The following is an 18211-nucleotide window of genomic DNA, read 5'->3' on the forward strand; positions in this document are numbered from 1 at the left end:
TATAATTCTGAGTATTTACATAAGAGCTTAGTTTTATTTAAGCCAATTAAATAGAGCTAATTTACATTAATTGGCATTTAATTTTGGTAAAGCCATCTGAAGGTAAAGATATATCATATCTATAACGTACACACGTATAGACAGACACAACCAAAGATCTCATAGCTTCATTTTCAAATCTAGTCTGAATCAGGTATTACAATATAAACTCACTAGTTTGTAAATAGCAATTGGAGTAAGTTAAGTTTATCTGCATGAGTTTAAAAAGGCCTCTTTTCCACCTTTTTTCCTCTCAGTCTCAGGAATTGGAGATGGTTTAGATAAGAGTAAGGTAAGAGTTCCTGAGAGTCCTGGTAGAACATTTACATCTCAAGGCATAGGGAGAGAAAAGCAAGTCCCTCCTAGAAGATCTTGTTCCCTTAGGGTCCGAATTCTGAGAAGATGGTTATCAAGCTGGCATTATATAACTGCATATGCAAAGCCAGTTTGGGAATGTCAAAAAGAGCCCCATCTTGGTCATTTTCAGGGCGTGACTTTCCACAGTTCCCAACTAAGTAAGCTCTCGCAGGTATCAGTTCCATAAGTGTGATACATAAGCCCAGCTGGGGTTCCCATAGGTGCCTGTCTGTCAGGGAGCTGTTTGGCCTTTGAGGAACAATTTCCCGTTATTAATTTGGTAGCCTGATTCAACAACTTTCTGAGAACAGTGTGGTGGATCGCATGCGTGCTGCTTCTGAGTCTAGCTCCTCAGAGAGTTAACCTTGGATTGGTTTGACTCTTTTACATGTCTCTGTTTTTCCCTCTGATAGTCTAAAACTGCTTTGGGTGCTCAGAGCACTAGATGATCAGTCTTTACATCATGTGTCTCAGGAAGAGCAGAAATGACTTAATAGTTGTACTGGGATTCCCTGTGAGACTGCTCCACGTCACAAGGATTAATCCTCAGACATTTCCACTAAATTCTCAGTTGCCTGAGGACACCTTGTGGCCAGAAGGAGCAAATGTCCCTTTTCTTCGGAGTGGAATAATTCAGCCTCTCATTTCACTAGCCGTTTGTTCAGACCATATATCTACTTGTTTTTCAACTAAGCCAAATTTAACAAAAACCTGGCCACCTATCTGGGTTTCTCTGAGCCTCCTACCCAGATCCCCCTAAGTCCCTGCCTAAGAAATGTACCAGTGCTCCTTAAGACTCCAAGTCTTAAGTAAAATCAGCTTGAATAAAATTTGTAGGACCATCACTTAAAACAATAAGATCTGGATATCAGGAGAACTCACTGGAACACCTGCAAAGTACTGAGAAGCCAGTGGAACTCAAAGGACCTGAGCTGGTACTGAACAACAACCAGTTCAGGTAGTCTCCAGGTGTCCTCTGATGGGTATCTCTGATATCCTGCTGGCTATGCCATGCAAATGTCTATGAAAAATTATTAGTAGTCAATCTAAGAAGGAAATAAAGAATTTTATTCGAGCCAATAGAAGACAGTCTTTCAGAAAGCTCTGAGGACTGTTTTGCCCATTAGAAGTTAAAGCACAGTTATATACATTTTGGAGACAAAAGGTTATATATCAAATGATGTATTGACAGTCTATGTAGTTCAGATCTCCTTGTATAAGGCAAGAAGTGGGTAATTGGTGACCCCTTATAAGATTAAAAAATAAATGTTATATCCTAAGAAGTTACCTTGCTGGCACCAGGAAAAAATTGTTTTTATGGTTGAGCAGGCATTCCTACATCTGCTAAAGAGATCTGGTTAATGGATCATACAGATGTACAGTGCAAGAGGGGTAGTAGCCCAAACAGGCAGAGAGAGAATTTTATGTTTAAAAATTTTCTTGTCCTGCCTTAAAAATAATATTATTTCATCAGTATAAACAGAATAAGAAAATATGCGGTCCTTTGTGACAGGCTTATTTCACTTAGCATTATGGTTTTATGGTTCATCTATGTTATAGCATGTATCAATACTTCATTCCTGGGCTTCCCTGGTGGCGCAGTGGTTAAGAATCCGCCTGCCAATGCAGGGGACACGGATTCGAGCCCTGGTCTAGGAAGATCCCACATGCCGCGGAGAAACTAAGCCCGTGGGCCACAACTACTGAGCCCATGCACCACAACTACTGAGCCTGTGCTCTAGAGCCCACAAACCACAACTACTGAGCCCGTGTGCCACAACTGCTGAAGCCCGCAAGCCTAGAGCCTGTGCTCCGGAACAAGGGAAGCCACTGCAATGAGAAGCCCGCGCACCCAACGAAGAGTAGCTCTCGCTCGATGCAACTAAAGAAAGCCCACGTGCAGCAACGAAGACCCAACGCAACCAAAATTAAAAGAAAATACTTCATTCCTTCCTATGGATATAGCAGAAGTATTTTTTTAAGCTTTGAAAAGTTTGTTAAAACTTTATTATTTTATTATATATTATATTTATTTTAAAAGCTTTATTAAAAACTTTAATAAAGTATTAAAGTTACAACTGTGTTGTCCTAAATTAGAAATAACATCCAGAAAAGAATCAGGGTTATCTTGAAGCAAAAAGACAGCTTTATTGTTCACAAGGTTTGCAAACTGGGGATACACAGCCCTCAGCTGAAACTGAAATTGTGTTCCCAGTGGGGGAAAGGGGTGAGGGATTTTTAAAAGTGAAACCCTCAGAAGCCATAGCTGGGAGACTTGTAAGGGGATTGGATGGCCCTTGCAGACTGACTACAAGTCCTCCCATCATGATCAATGATTGGCTGTCATTGGAGCTTCTTGATTGGGGCTTTTCTAAGTAGGACCCTTAGCAGAATAAAATTCTTTAAAGTTTTTGTTCGTGGTTTTTCTACGAACACAGAGTATGTGACTGAACCCTAGGTCTGTCATGACTGCCTGCCCCATTTTATTTTTGGCCCCCGTTAGCCACACTGGTCCATTTTCTATGTTCTTCCTTGGGAGATTTCTCTTATTTTTTACTTTTTCTTAAAGGACCTTATTTTATTTTCAGAAAAGTAACACATGCTCACTGTCACAAGTGAAACAATGTAGATAAATAAGGAAATGATTAATAATCACCTTATCCTCCCCCCATTAGTTTGTAAGCTTCCACATCTTACTTTGCATGCATACAGATGCACATGTATATAAGTACTTTGGGGTTTTGTTATTTTAAAAAATGTGGTTACACCATGGATATTACTTGCAACTTCCTTTTCTCGCTTAAACTTGCATCATAGATATTCTCCAGTTCAACTAATATGTATCTAATTAATTGTTATTTTAAAAGCATCAAAGAGTCCACAGAATATGCCACAATTTTTTCTGTGGCAAATTGAATAAGTGATAAATGGCATTCATTGACATACTTTCAGGTTTCACCTGTTTTTTATTTGTTTGTTTTTGTACCTTTTAATCTCCCTCACCTATTTCACTCCTTCCCATGACCTTCTCTCCTCTGACAATTACCTGTTCATTCTCCGTAACTGTGATTGTGTTTCTGTTTTGTTATGTGTGTTCATTTGTTTGGTTTTTTAGATTCCACATATATGTGAAATAGTACAGTGTTTATCTTTCACTGTCTGATTTATTTCAGTTAGCATAATACCCTCTGGGTCCATCCATGATGTCACAAATGTCATGATTACATTCTTTTTTCTGGCTCAGTAATATTCCTTTATATATATTATGTATAATATATTCCTTGCTACGTAATATATAGGAAGGAATATCTAATATATACTTTTATATATATCTAATATATTTCTTTCTATATATTTTTTCTATATATATTTATTTTATATATTCATTATATATAGTAAATATATATATCTATATGTATGTATATTTATATACTTCTCTATCCATTCATCTATTGATGGGCACTTAAGATGCTTGCAAGCTAAACGTCCATCAACAGAGGAATGAATGAGGAAGATATGGTACATATATACAATGGAATATTACTCAGCCATAAAAAAGAATGGAATAATGCCATTTGCAGCAACATGGATGGACCTAGAGATTGTCCTACTGAGTGAAGTAAGTCAGAGAAAGAGAAATATCATATGATATCACTTATATGTGGAATCTAAGAAAAGGATACAAATGAACTTATCTACGAAACAGAAATAGAGTCACAAATGTAGAAAACAAACTTACAGTTACCAGTGGGTAAGGGTGGGGAGGGACAAATTGGAAGATTGGGATTGACATATACACACTACTATATGTAAAATAGATAACAAATAAGGACCTGCTCTATAGCACAGGGAACTCTATTCAATACTCTGTAATGGCCTATATGGGAAAAGAATAAAAAAAAGAGTGGATATACGTATATATATAACTGATTTACTTTGCTGTACACCTGAAACTAATACAGTGTAAATCAACTATGCTCCAATAAAATTTTTAATAAAAAAATGCTTCCATATCTTGGCTATTGTAAATAATGCTTCAATGAACATGAGGGTGCACATATCTTTTTGAATTAGTGTTTTGTTTTTTTCTGATAAATACTCAGAAGTGAAGCAGCTGGATTGTATAGTAGTTATATCATAAATTTTTTTTGGGGGGGAGGCGTGCTGCCCACCTTGTGGGATTATTTCCCCTACCAGGGATCGAACCCAGGTCCTTGGCAGTGAAAGCACAGAGTCCTAACCACTGGGCAGCCAGGGAATTCGGTAAAACTTTTTTTGAATATTCAAACTGTTTACCATAGTGGCTGCCCAGGTCATATGCCCACCATCAGTGCACAGCAGTTTCCTTTTCTCTACATCCTCACCAACACTTGTTATCTGCTGTAATTTTTTTGTTTGTTTTGGCGATACCACTTGGCTTGTGGGTTCTTAGTTCCCCCACCAGGGATCGAACCCAGGCCCTCGGCAGTGAGAGTTTGGAGTCCTAACCACTGAACCACTGGGGAATTTCCCATTGTTGTCATTTTGATGATACCCATTCTGACAGGTGTGAGGTGACATCTCATTGTGATTTTTATTTGCATTCCTGATGATTAGTGAAGCTGAGCATCTTTTCATGTGCCTATTGACAATCTATATGTCCTCTTTGGAAAAATGTCTATTCAGGTCCTCTACCTATTTTTTAATGGACTCGTTTGTTTTTTTGATTTTGAGTTATGTGAGTTCTTTGTATATTTTGGATATTAACTCCTTATTGTATATAACATTTGCAAATATGTTCTCCAGTTGAGTTGGTGACCTTTTCATTTTGTTGATAGTTCCTTTCTCTGTGGAAAAGTTCGTAGTTTGATGTAGTCCTATTTATTTATTTTTGCTTTTGTTTCCCTTGCCTGAGGAAACACATCCAAAAAATATTGCTAAGACCAATGTCAAAGAGTTATATGTTTTCTTCAAGAATTTTTATGATTTCAGGTTTTACATTTAGGTCTTTAATCCATTTTGAATTTATTTTTTTGCATGCTGTGACAAAGTACTCCAGTTTAATTATTTTGCATGTAGCTCTGTAAAAAAAGAGCTACATGCAAAGTAATTTTTTTTTAAAGTTTATTTATTTTTGGCTGTGTTGGGTCTTCGTTGCTGCGCGTGGGCTTTCTCTAGTTGCGGCGAGTGGGGGCTACTCTGTGTTGCAGTGCGTGGGCTTCTCATTGCGGTGGCTTCTCTTGTTGCGGAGCATGGGCTCTAGGCGTGCAGGCTTCAGTAGTTGTGGCTCACAGGCTCAGTAGTTGTGGCTCACGGGCTGTAGAGTGCAGGCTCAGTAGTTGTGGCGCATGGGCTTGGTTGCTCCACGGCATGTGGGATCCTCCTGGACCAGGGCTCGAACCTGTGTCCCCTGCATTGGCAGGGGGATTCTTAACCGCTGCGTCACCAGGGAAGTCCCTTTTTTTTTTATTTTATAAATTTATTTATTTATTGGCTGAGTTGAGTCTTTGTAGCTGTCCACATTTCCCATTGCCATCTACCGAAGATGTTCTTTCCCCATTGTATGTTCTTGCCTCCTTTGTCATAGATTGATTGCCCATAAAAGTGTGGGTTCATTTCTGGGCTCTCCATTTTGTTCCATTGATCTATCTGTCATTTTTTTGTGCCATTATCATACTGTTTTCATTACTGTGGTTTTGTAGTATAGTCTGAAGTCAAGGAGTATGATACCTGAAGTTCTGTTCTTTCTCAAGATTGTTTTGTCTATTCAGGGTTTTTTGTGTCTCCATACAAATTTAAAAATTATTTGTTCTAGTTCTGGGAAAAATGCCATTGGTATTTTTTTCTCAGACATTTTAATTTTTTTATTTTTATTTTTTATTAGAGTTTAATTGCTTTACAATATTGTGTTAGTTTCTGCTGTAAAATGAAGTGAATCAGCTATATGTATACCTATATACCCTCCCTCTTGGACCTCCCTCCCACCCCCCCATCCCACCAATTAGGTCATCACAGAACACCGAGCTGAGCTTCCTGTGCTTTATAGCATGTTCCCACTAGCTATCTATTTTACGTGGTATATGTTAATCTTAATCTCCCAATTCGTCCCACCCTCCCCTTCCTGCCCCTGTGTCCACATGTCCGTTCTCTATGTCTACATCTCTATTCCTGCCCTGCAAATAGGTACATCTGTACCATTTTTCTAGATTCCACATATATGTGTTAATATATGATATTTGTTTTTCTCTTTCTGGCTTACTTCACTATGTATGACAGACTCTAGGTCCATCCACATCTCTACAAATGACCAAATTTTGTTCCTTTTTATGGCTGAGTAATATTCCACTGTATATATGTACTACATCTTCTTTATCCATTCATCTGTTGTTTGACATTTAGGTTGTTTCCATGTCCTGGCTACTGTAAATAGTGCTGCAATGAACATTGGGGTACATGTGTCCTTTTGAATTATGGTTTTCTCAGGGTATATGCCCAATAGTGGGATTACTGAGTCATATGGTAGTTCTAGTTTTAATTTTTTAAGGAACTTCCATACTGTTCTCCACAGTGGCTGTATCAATTTACATTCCCACCAACAGTGCAAGAGGGTTCCCTTTTCTCCACACCCTCTTCAGCATTTATTGTTTGTAGAATATTTGATGATGGTCATTCTGACTAGGGTGAAGATACCTGATTGCAGTTTTGTTTTGTTTTGTTTTTACATCTTTATTGGAGTATAATTGCTTTACAGTGTTGTGTTAGTTTCTGCTGTACAACACAGTGAATCAGCTATATGTATACATATAGCACCATATCTCCTCCCTCTTGCGTCTCCCTCCCACCCTCTCTATCCCACCCCTCTAGGTGGTCACAAAGCACAGAGCTGATCTCCCTGTGCTATGCGGCTGCTTCCCACTAGCTATCTATTTTACATTTGGTAGTATATATAAGTCCATGCCACTCTCTCACTTCATCCCAGCTTACCCTTCCCCCTCCATATGTCCTCAGGTCCATTCTCTACGTCTGCATCTTTATTCCTGTCCTGACCCTAGGTTCTTCAGAACCTTTTTTTTTTTTTTAGATTACATATATATGTGTTAGCATACGGTATTTGTTTTTCTCTTTCTGATTTACTTCGCTCTGTATGACAGACTCCAGGTCCATCCACCTCACTACAAATAACTCAATTCCGTTTCTTTTTATGGCTGAGTAATATTCCATTGTACATATGTGCCACATCTTCTTTATCCATTCTTCTGTCGATGGACACTTAAGTTGCTTCCATGTCCTGGCTATTGTAAAGAGAGCTGCAGTGAACATTGTGGTACATGACTCTTTTTGAATTATGGTTTTTTCAGGGTATATGCCCAGTAGTGGGATTGCTGGGTCGTATGGTAGTTCTATTTTTAGTTTTTTAAGGAACCTCCATACTGTTCTCCATAGTGGCTGTATCAATTTACATTCCCTCCAACAGTGCAAGAGGGTTCCCTTTTCTCCACACCCTCTTCAGCATTTATTGTTTGTAGATTTTTTGAGGATGGCCATTCTGACTGGTGTGAGGTGATACCTCATTGAAGTTTTGATTTGCATTTCTCTAATGATCAGTGATGTTGAGCATCCTTTCATGTGTTTGTTGGCAATCTGTATATCTTCTTTGGAGAAATGTCTATTTAGGTCTTTTGCCCATTTTTGGATTGGGTTGTTTGTTTTTTTGATATTGAGCTGCATGAGCTGCTTGTAAATTTTGGAGATTAATCCTTTGTCAGTTGCTTCATTTGCAAATATTTTCTCCCATTCTGAGAGTTGTCTTTTCATCGTGTTTATGGTTTCCTTTGCTGTGCAAAAGCTTTTAAGTTTCATTAGGTCCCATTTGTTTACTTTTGTTTTCATTTCCATTTCTCTAGGAGGTGGGTCAAAAAGGATCTTGCTGTGATTTATGTCACAGAGTGTTCTGCCTATGTTTTCCTCTAAGAGTTTTATAGTGTCTGGCCTTACATTTAGATCTTTAACCCATTTTGAGTTTATTTTTGTGTATGGTGTTAGGGAGTGTTCTAATTTTATTCTTTTACATGTAGCTGTCCGGTTTTCCCAGCACCACTTATTGAAGAGGCTGTCTTTTCTCCATTGTATATTCTTGCCTCCTTTGTCAAAAATAAGGTGACCTTATGTGCATGGGTTTATCTCTGGGCTTTCTATCCTGTTCCATTGATCTATATTTCTGTTTTTGTGCCAGTACCATACTGTCTGATTACTGAAGCTTTGTAGTATAGTCTGAAGTCCAGGAGCCTGATTCCTCCAGCTCCGTTTTTCTTTCTCAAGATTGCTTTGGCTATTCAGGGTCTTTTGTGTTTCCATACAAATTGTGAAATTTTTTCTTCTAGTTCTGTGAAAATTGCCATTGGTAGTTTGATAGGGATTGCATTGAATCTGTAGATTGCTTTGGGTAGTATAGTCATTTTCACAATGTTGATTCTTCCAATCCAAGAACATGGCATATCTCTCCATTTGTTTGTATCATCTTTAATTTCTTTCATCAGTGTCTTATAGTTTTCTGCATACAGGTCTTTTGTTTCCTTAGGTAGGTTTATTCCTAGGTATTTTATTCTTTTTGTTGCAGTGGTAAATGGGAGTGTTTCCTTAATTTCTCTTTCAGATTTTTCATCATTACTGTATAGGAATGCAAGAGATTTCTGTGCATTAATTTTGTATCTTGCTACTTTACCAAATTCATTGATAAGCTCTAGTAGTTTTCTGGTAGCATCTTTAGGATTCTCTATGTATAGTATCATGTCATCTGCAAACAGTGACAGCTTTACTTCTTCTTTTCTGATTTGGATTCCTTTTATTTCTTTTTCTTCTCTGATTGCTGTGGCTAAAACTTCCAAAACTATATTGAATAACAGTGGTGAGAGTGGACAACTTTGTCTTGTTCCTGATCTTAGAAGAAATGGTTTCAGTATTTCACCATTGAGGACAATGTTGGCTGTGGGTTTGTCATATATGGCCTTTATTATGTTGAGGTAAGTTCCCTCTGTGCCTACTTTCTGGAGGGTTTTTATCATAAATTAGTGTTGAATTTTGTCAAAAGCTTTTTCTGCATCTATTGAGATGATCATATGGTTTTTCTCCTTCAATTTGTTAATATGGTGTATCACATTGATTGATTTGCATACATTGAAGAATCCTTGCATTCCTGGGATAAACCCCACTTGATCATGGTGTATGATCCTTTTAATGTGCTGTTGGATTCTGTTTGCTAGTATTTTGTTGAGGATTTTTGCATCTATGTTCATCAGTGATATTGGTCTGTAGTTTTCTTTCTTTGTGACATCTTTGTCTGATTTTGGTATCAGGGTGATGGTGGCCTCGTAGAATGAGTTTGGAAATGTTCCTCCCTCTGCTATATTTTGGAAGAGTTTGAGAAGGATAGGTGTTAGCTCTTCTCTAAATGTTTGATAGAATTCACCTGTGAAGCCATCTGGACCTGGGCTTTTGTTTGTTGGAAGATTTTTAATCACAGTGTCAATTTCAGTGCTTGTGATTGGTCTGTTTATATATTATATTTCTTCCTGGTTCAGTCTCAGAAGGTTGTGCTTTTCTAAGAATTTTTCCATCTCTTCCAGGTTGTCCATTTTATTGGCATATAGTTGCTTGTAGTAATCTCTCATGATCCTTTGTATTTCTGCAGTGTCAGTTGTTACTTCTCCTCTTTCATTTTGAATTCTGTTGATTTGAGCCTTCTCCCGTTTTTTCTTGATGAGTCTGGCTAATGGTTTATCAATTTTGTTTATCTTCTCAAAGAACCAGCTTTTAGTTTTATTGATCTTTGCTACTGTTTCCTTCATTTCTTTTTCATTTATTTCTGATCTGATCTTTATGATTTCTTTCCTTGTGCTAAATTTGGGGTCTTTTGTTATTCTTTCTCTAATTGCTTTAGGTGTAAGGTTAGGTTGTTTATTTGAGATGTTTCTTGTTTCTTGAGGTAGGATTGTATTGCTATAAACTTCTCTCTTAGAACTGCTTTTGCTGCATCCCATAGGTTTTGGGCCGTCGTGTTTTCATTGTCATTTGTTTCTAGGTATTTTTTGATTTCCTCTTTGATTTCTTCAGTGATCTCTTGGTTATTTAGTAGTGTATTGTTTACCCTCCATGTGTTTGTATTTTTTACAGACTTTTTCCTGTAATTGATATCTAGTCTCATAGCATTGTGGTTGGAAAAGATACTTGATACGGTTTCAATTTTCTTAAATTTACCAAGGCTTGATTTGTGACCCAAGATATGATCTATCCGGGAGAATGTTCCATGAGCACTTGAGAAGGCAGTGTATTCTTTTGTTTTTGAATGGAATGTCCTATAAATATCAGTTAAGTCCATCTTGTTTAATGTATCATTTAAAGCTTGTGTTTCCTTATTTATTTTCATTTTGGATGATCTGTTCATTGGTGAAAGTGGGGAGTTAAAATCCCCTATTATTATTTTGTTACTGTCGATTTCCCCTTTTATGGTTTTTAGCATTTGCCTTATGTATTGAGGTGCTCCTATGTTGGGTGCATAAATATTTCCAATTGTTATATCTTCCTCTTGGATTGATGGCTTGATCATTATGTAGTGTCCTTCTTTGTCTCTTGTAATAGTCTTTATTTTAAAGTCCATTTTGTCTGATATGAGAATTGCTACTCCAGCTTTCTTTTGATTTCCATTTGCATGGAATATCTTTTTCCACCCCCTCACTTTCAGTCTGTATGTGTCCCTAGGTCTGAAGTGGGTCTCTTGTAGACAGCATATATACGGGTCTTGTTTTTGTATCCATTCAGCCAGTCTAGGTCTTTTGGTGGGAGCATTTAATCCATTTACATTTAAGGTAGTTATTGATATGTATGTTCCTGTTACCATTTTCTTAATTGTTTTGGGTTTGTTATTGTAGGTCTTTTCCTTCTCTTGTGTTTCCTGCCTAGAGAAGTTCCTTTAGCATTTGTTGTAAAGCTGGTTTGGTGGTGTTGAATTCTCTTAGCTTTTGCTTGTCTGTAAAGGTTTTAATTTCTCCATTGACTCTGAATGAGATCCTTGCTGGGTAGAGTAATCTTGGTTGTAGGTTTTTCCCTTTCATCACTTTAAATATGTCCTGGCACTCCCTTCTGGCTTGCAGAGTTTCTGCTGAAAGATCAGCTGTTAACCTTATGGGGATTCCCTTGTATGTTATTTGTTGTTTTTCCCTTGCTGCTTTTAATATTTTTTCTTTATATTGAATTTTTGATCGTTTGATTCATAAGTGTCTTGGCGTGTTTCTCCTTGGATTTATCCTGTATGGGACTCTCTGTGCTTCCTGCACTTGATTGACTATTTCCTTTCCCATATTAGGGAAGTTTTCAACTAGAATCTCTTCAAATGTTTTCTCAGTCCCTTTCTTTTTCTCTTCTTCTTCTGGGACCCCTATAATTCAAATGTTGGTGTGTTTAATGTTGTCCCAGAGGTCTCTGAGACTGTCCTCAATTCTTTTCATTCTTTTTTCTTTATTCTGCTCTGTGGTAGTTATTTCCACTATTTTATCTTCCAGGTCACTCGTCTGTTCTTCTGCCTCAGTTATTCTGCTATTGATTCCTTCTAGAGTATTTTAAATTTCATTTATTGTGTTGTTCATCACTGTTTGTTTGCTCTTTATTTCTTCTAGGTCCTTGTTAAATGTTTCTTGTATTTTCTCCATTCTATTTCCAAGATTTTGGATCATCTTTACTCTCATTACTCTGAATTCTTTTTCGGGTAGACTGCCTATTTCCTCTTCATTTGTTTGGTCTGGTGGGTTTTTACCTTGCTCCTTCATCTGCTATGTGTTTCTCTGTCTTCTCATTTTGCTTAACTTACTGTGTTTGGGGTCTCCTTTTTGCAGGCCGCAGGTTCGTAGTTCCCGTTGATTTTTGGTGTCTGCCCCCAGTAGCTAAGGTTTGTTCGATGGGTTGTGTAGGCTTCCTGGTGGAGGAGACTGGTGCCTGTGTTCTGGTGGACGAGGCTGGATCTTGTCTTTCTGGTGGGCAGGACCACGTCCAGTGGTGTGTTTTGGGGGTGTCCGTGACCTTATTATGATTTTAGGCAGCCTGTATGCTAATGGGTGGGGTGGTATTCCTGTCTTGCAAGGTGTTTGGCATAGGGTGTCCAGCACTGTAGCTTGCTGGTTGTTGAGTGGAGCTGGGTCTTAGCGTTGAGATAGAGATCTCTGGGACGGCTTTCGCTGTTTGTTATTACGTGGAGCTGGGAGGTCTCTGGTGGACCAATATCCTGAACTTGGCTCTGTCACCTCAGAGGCACAGGCCTGACACCTGGCCACAGCACCAAGACCCTGTCAGCTACACGGCTTTACCCTGTGCTCCATTTTCCAGCTCTGTTCATCCACTGCTCTGATGGCCACAGGGGGAAGAAGGGGAAGGAATGATGGAGAGGCACAAGGGGGATTCACGTCTCATCTTAATCCCCTTCCTGTCAGCTCTGCCTTGATCTCCTGTTTTCTCCCTCTTTCTCATTTATCTATGAACTCACTTTCATAATTTAAAGTAAAATACTTGTAGTTGAGGATTTTCACTCTTCATTTCTCCGTTTTCCAAAAGGGGAGGATGATCTTACTTTGTATTCCTTCCTTATCTCTTCAAGTTAAAAATAGGAAACTTCTAGTGTTGGAGGGTCTCCTGAAGAGGCAGGAGTGGCTGTGGCTCACTGTGGGGACAGGGACACTGGCAGCAGAAGTTCTGTGAAGTACTCCTTGGTGTGAGCCCTCCCAGAGTCTGACATTAGCCCCACCAAAGAGTCGGCATACGGGTCTTATTTTTGTATCCATTCAGCTAGTCTGTGTCTTTTGGTTGGGGTATTTAATCCATTTACATTCAAGGTTATTATTGATATGTATGCTCCTATTACCATTTTCTTAATTATTTTAGGTTTTTTTTGTGTGTGTCTTTTTCTTCTCTTGTGTTCCCACCTAGAGAAGTTCCTTTAGCACTGTCGTAAACCTGGTTTGGTGATGCTGAATTCTCTCAGCTTTTGCTTGTCTGTAAATCTTTTGATTTCTCCATTGAATCTGAATAAGATCTTTGCTGGGTAGAGTAATCTTGGTTGTAGGTTTTTCTCTTTCATCACTTTAAGTATATCCTGCCACTCCCTTCTGGCCTGCAGAGTTTCTGCTGAAAAATCAGCTGATAAACTTATGGGGATTCCCTTGTACATTATTTTTTGCTTTTCCCTTGCTGCTTTTCATATTTTTTCTTTGAATTTAATTTTTATTAGTTTGATTAATATGTATCTTGCTGTGTTTCTCCTAGGGTTTATCCTGTATGGGACTCTCTGTGCTTCCTGGACTTGGGTGGCTATTTCCTTTCCCATGTTAGGGAAGTTTTTGACTATAATCTCTTCAAATATTTTCTCAGACCCTTTCTTTTTTTCTTCTTCTTCTGGGCCACCTATAATTCAAATGTTGATGCAGTTAATGTTGTCTCAGAGGTCGCTGAGATTGTCTTCAATTCCTTTCATTTTTTTTCTTTATTCTGCTCCTTGGCAGTTATTTCCACCGTTCTGTCTTCTAGCTCTCTTATTTGTTCTTCTACCTCAGTTTTTCTGTTATTGATTTCTTCTAGTATATTTTTCATTTCAGTTATTGTGTTGTTCATCTCTGTTTGTTTGTTCTTTACTTCCTCTAGGTCTTTGTTAAACCTTTTTTGTATTTTCTTGATCCATGCCTCCATTCTATTTCTGAGATTCTGTATCATCTTTACTATTATTACTCTAAATTCTTTTTCAGGCAGATTGCCTATTTCCTCTTCATTATTTGGTCTTGTAGGTTTTTACCTTGCTCCTTCATCTGTAACATATTTCTTTGTCGTCTCATTTTGGGTTTTTTTTGATGGGTGGGATTGTGTTCTTGTCTTACTGCTTGTTTGGCCTGAGGCTTCCAGCACTGGAGTTTGCAGGCTGTTGGGTAGAGCTGGGTCTTAATGCCGAGATGAGGACCTCTGGGAGACCTCACTCTGATGAATATTCCCTGGGGTCTGAGGTTCTCTGTTAGTGCAGTGGTTCAGACTCAGGGATCCCACCACAGGAGCTCAGGCCTGACCCCCGGCCCATGAACCAAGATCCTGCAAGCTGCACGGGGTGGAAAAAAAAAAAAAAAGGATCAGAACAATAACAAAGAGTAAAAAAATAAGATTAGAAACTAACAGATATGTTAGGAAAAATAAAAATATAGGTGGAACAACAACCAGAAGGTAAAACAAAACCACAAAAGCAAAAAAAGAGGGAAAAAAATATTCCAGAAAAGGCCATGGCTCTGGGGGGAGGGGCTTAGGCAGGGGCAGGCTTTAGGAGGCATGGTCTAGGCTTAGGACCCATGTGTCCGGAAAAGGCCCTCAGGGAGTGGGGATGGAGCTTAGGATCAGTGAGACAGGAGGAGCCCCAGAATGCCTCCTGCCTAAGAGGGTGGAGGACCAGGCCCGGGACCCCAGGAGGCTCCTTGGGCCCGAGTGGGTAGGGGAAAGTAGTCACATCTCCCCTGATCCTCTGATCCTGGAGGGTCCCTCCCCATCCACCTCTCCTCTTCTTCTCCCCCCACCCTCCCTCCCATGCCCCTAGGACCCATGCAGCTGGAGGGGGTCCCAGAAGGCAGAGGACCCAACCCAGGACACCAGCAGGCTTCCCTGGGCCCTACTGGGTAGGGAAAATGCTAGTCACGTCCCCCCCAATCTTCTGAACCCCCAAGTGTCCCTGCAGGTGTGGGAGCCCCTCCCCTCCCCCAGCCACCCCTCAGGGGCGCCTGTCCTGTCCAGCCTCCACTTCTCCTCCCCCCCTCTCCCCCCCCCACGTCCTACCTGGTCACTCGGGGGTTCCTCCCATCCCTCGGTGTTGAGGTCCCCCACCAGCATCTGGCAGGTACCTAGTTGTGGGGAGATGTGCACTCCACGTCCTCCCACTCCACCATCTTGACTCTGCCCCTGCCATTGGTATTTTGATAGGGATTGCCTTGAATCTGTATATTGCCTTGGACAATCTATGTTTGTTTTAACAATATGAAATCTTCCAATCCATGAACATGGTATATCTTTCCATCTGTTTGTGGCATTTTCAATTTCTTTCATCAGCATTTTATAGGTAGGTTTATTCCTAGGTGGTTTATTCTTTTTTTTCTTTTTTTCTTTTTTTGACACACCATGCAGTTTGCAGGATCTTAGTTCCCAGACCAGGGTTTCAACCTAGGGTCACGGCAGTGAAAGTGCCAAGTCCTAACCACTGGACCGCCAGGGAACCCCCATTTTATTCTTTTTTATGTGACTGTAAATAAGACCATTTTCATAATTTCTTTTTCTGATAGTTCATTGTTAGTATATGGAAATGCAACAGATTTATGTATATTAATTTTGTATTCTGCAACTTGACAAAATTCCTTGATGAGCTCTAGACGGTGGCATCTTCAGGATTTTCTGTGTATGGTATCATGTCATCTGCAAACAGTGACAATGTTACTTCTTCCTTTCCAATTTGGATTCCTTTTATTTCTTATTCTTGTTTGATTGCTGTTGCTAGGACTTCCAATACTAGTTGAATAAAAGTGGCAAGAGTGAGCATTCTTGTCTTACTCCTGGTCTTAGAGGAAATGCTTTCAGCTTTTCATCATTGATTATGATGTTAGCTGTGGGTTTCTCATATATGGCCTTTATTATGTTGAGGTATGTAACGTCTATACCCACTTTGTTCAGAGTTTTAATCATAAATGTGTGTCAAATTATGTTGAAAGCATTTTTCTGCATCTATTGAGATGATCATATGGTTTTTATTTTTCAGTCAGTTACTGTGGTGTATCACATTTACTGATTATTGGATATTGAACTATCCTTGCATCCCTGGGATAAATCCCACTTGATCTTGTTGTATGATCCTTTTGAAGTATTGTTGGATTCAGTTTGCTCATATTTTGTTGAGGATTTTTGCATCTATGTTCATCAGTGACATTAGCCTGTAATTTTCTTTTTGTGTGTGATATCTTTGCCTGGTTTTAGTGTCAGGGTGATACTGGCCTCATAGAATGAATTTGGAGGTATTCCTTCCTCTGCAATTTTTTAGAATAGTTTGAGAATGATAGATGTTAACTCTTCCCTAAACATTTGGTAGAATTCACCTGTGACATTATCTGATCCTGTACTTTTGTTTGTTGGGAGTGTTTTGATTACTGATTTAATTTCATTACTGGTAATTGGTTTGTTCATATTTTCTATTTCTTCCTGATTCAGCCTTGGGATATTGCACATTCCTAGGATTTTGTCCATTTCTTCTAGGTTGTCCATTTAATTGGCATATAATTGTTCATAGTACTCTCTTATGAGGCTTTGTATTTGTGTGGCATTGGTTTTATCCTCTCCTTTTTCATTTCTGATTTTATTTATTTGGGCCCTCTCTCTTCTTTTTCTCGATGAGTCTGGCTCAAGGTTTATCAATTTTGTTTTATCTTTTCAACGAACCAGTTCTTAGTTTCACTAGTAGTTTCTATTGTTTTTTAGTTTCTATTTATTTAATTCTGCTCTGTTATTTATGATTCTTTCCTTCTAGTAACTTTGGATTTGTTTGTTCTTTTACTAGTTCCTTTAAGTGTAAGGTTAGGTTGTTTATTAGAGAATTTTCTTGTTTCCTGAGGTGGGCTTCTATTACTATAAACTTCCCTCTTACAATGGCTTTTGCTGGGTCCCATATCTTTTGGGTCATTGCATTTTTGGTTTTTCATTTGTCTTCAGGTATTTCTTGATTTCCTCTTTGATTTCTTCAGTGACCCATTGGTTGTTCAGTAGCTTGTTGTTTAGCCTCCACGTGTTTGTACTGTGTTTTTTGCACTTTTTTGTTTCTTGTAGTTGATTTCTAGTCTCATAGTGTCGTGGTTGGAAAAGATGTTTGACATGATTTCAATCTTTTAAACTTTACTGAGACTTATTTTGTGGACTATCATGTGATCTATCCTGGAGAATGTTCCTGGTATACTTGAAAAGAATGTGTATTCTGCTGTTTTGAATGCAATTTTCTTTATATATCTATTAAGTCAAACCGGTTTACTGTGTTGTTTAAGAACAGTGTTTCTATATTGATTTTCTGTCTGGAGGTCTGTCCATTGATGTGATATTGGTGTTTAATTCCCCAATATTTTTGTTTTCCAGTGAATTTCTCCCTTACGTCTGCTAGTATTTTACACCTGTTCCCCGCACCCCCCCCCCACTACAAACAGTGTTGCAGTAAGCATCCTGGTACATATACCCTTATGACTAATTACTTTATCTCTGTAGATTTCCAAACATGGGATTTATGAATTAAATATTGGGTTGGCCAAAAAGTTCATTCGGTTTTTTTCCATACCATCTTACGGAAAAACCCAAATGAACTTTTTGGCCAACCCAATATTATCTTTTTATGTATCTTAATAAATAATTGTTTTTAAAAGGTTTTAGTCATTCATACCCCCACTAACAAAGTCAGTACCTGAGCTCTATGTCTACTCCACCTTTTTTTCTGCATTAAGATGTTATTATTCTTATTAGTTTCCCCCAATATGATTGATGAAAACTGGTATCTCCTTGTTTGCAGTTACATTCATCTAAACTACTACTGGAGTTGAGCATTGCTTCATCTTGTCTTTTTGACCAATGGCACTTGCTTTCTCTTTTGTGATTTACCTAATTATGTACTTAGTCTGTATTTATATTGAGTTGTTTCCCTCTTCTTATCCATTTGTAGAGTTCTTTGTATGTTTGTGATATAAACCACCATCTTGTCTGTCATTTTCGTGGCAAATATTCATTCTCATGCATTGTTTTTTTAACTCTT

Source organism: Eubalaena glacialis, chromosome 14 (genome assembly GCF_028564815.1).
Source record: "Eubalaena glacialis isolate mEubGla1 chromosome 14, mEubGla1.1.hap2.+ XY, whole genome shotgun sequence".
NCBI classification, from domain to species: Eukaryota; Metazoa; Chordata; class Mammalia; order Artiodactyla; family Balaenidae; genus Eubalaena; species Eubalaena glacialis.